Raw genomic sequence first — 1,214 nt, 5'->3', positions numbered from 1 at the left:
ATAACAGCTTAAGTTCCTCAAAATCAGCACTAGTAGGTGCAGTTGTACTTCCCTGTTGAGGATATGATTGCCTGGTAGCATACTGCTGTGGTTGCTGGAATCCAGGTGGGTTAAACTGTTTACTCACTCCTTGCTGATATGGTGGCTGAATAGCATTCTGATTATTCCCCCAGCTGAAATTTGGATGATTTCTGTTATTAGGATGATAGGTCGCTGGCACAGGCTGCTGTTGTCGCTGATAATTATTCACATACTGAACAGATTCGTTGACAAGAGAACACTGATCCGTAGCATGAGAACCTGCACAAAGCTCACAAACCATAGCTATTTGATTAACTCCATATGTAGCCAAAGAATCAACCTTCATTGATAGCGCTTGGAGCTGGGCTGCAATAGCGGTGGCTGCATCAACTTCCAAAATACCTGCTACCTTACCTGACGTCATCCTCTGAGTTGGGTTTTGATGCTCATTTGCAGCCATAGTCTTTATAAGATTATACACCTCAGTATAGCTTTTAGCCCATAGGGCGCCTCCAGCTGCTGCATCGAGCATGGGCCGAGATTGGGCCCCCAAACCATTATAGAAACCAGTGATCACCATCCAATCAGGCATTCCATGATGTGGACATTTTCTCAACATTTCCTTGTAACGTTCCCAAGCCTCGCAAATAGATTCAGTAGGTTGCTGCGCAAACTGAGTAAGAGCACTCCTCATAGCAGCAGTCTTTGCCATCGGATAAAACTTCACCAGAAACTTTTGTGCAAGATCTTGCCACGTAGTGATGGACCCAGCTGGCTCAGAATGTAACCAGTCTTTGGCCTTGTCCCTCAGTGAGAATGGAAAAAGCCTTAACTTGATAGCCTCATCAGTCACGCCATTATACTTAAAAGTGCTGCAGATCTCGACAAAATTCCTTATGTGCATGTTGGGGTCTTCAGTTGCCGCTCCTCCAAAAGAAACAGAATTCTGCACCATCTGAATAGTGTCCGGCTTGATTTCAAAGGTGTTAGCTTGAATAGCCGGATGAAGAATGCTTGACTGAATGTCATCAATTTTTGGCCGAGAAAAATCCATAAGAGCTGGATCAGCTTGAACAATACGATCACCCATGTTTACTGGATCTTTCCGCTCAGTTTTTGAATCCGAATCTTCAAAATCTAACTTCTCCGGAATATCAAGAACTTCGTCTGTCTCCTCAGCTATATCTAAAGTC

The 1,214-nt window shown here is 44.1% G+C and overlaps 1 non-coding gene across 1 annotated transcript; it reads left to right on the top strand.

Moving 5' to 3' along the window:
• The first annotated feature begins 611 nt into the window (after positions 1-611).
• On the top strand, positions 612-718 carry LOC141709629 (small nucleolar RNA R71). Its single transcript, XR_012570194.1, has one exon. It is a non-coding gene; the product is annotated as a small nucleolar RNA R71 (small nucleolar RNA).
• The last annotated feature ends 496 nt before the right edge of the window (positions 719-1,214 follow it).

The sequence above is a fragment of the Apium graveolens genome, chromosome 2 (genome assembly GCF_009905375.1).
Source record: "Apium graveolens cultivar Ventura chromosome 2, ASM990537v1, whole genome shotgun sequence".
In the NCBI taxonomy this organism is placed as follows: domain Eukaryota; kingdom Viridiplantae; phylum Streptophyta; class Magnoliopsida; order Apiales; family Apiaceae; genus Apium; species Apium graveolens.
The sequence above is the reverse complement of the archived record's forward strand: the minus strand, read 5'-3'. Positions and strand labels throughout refer to the sequence as shown.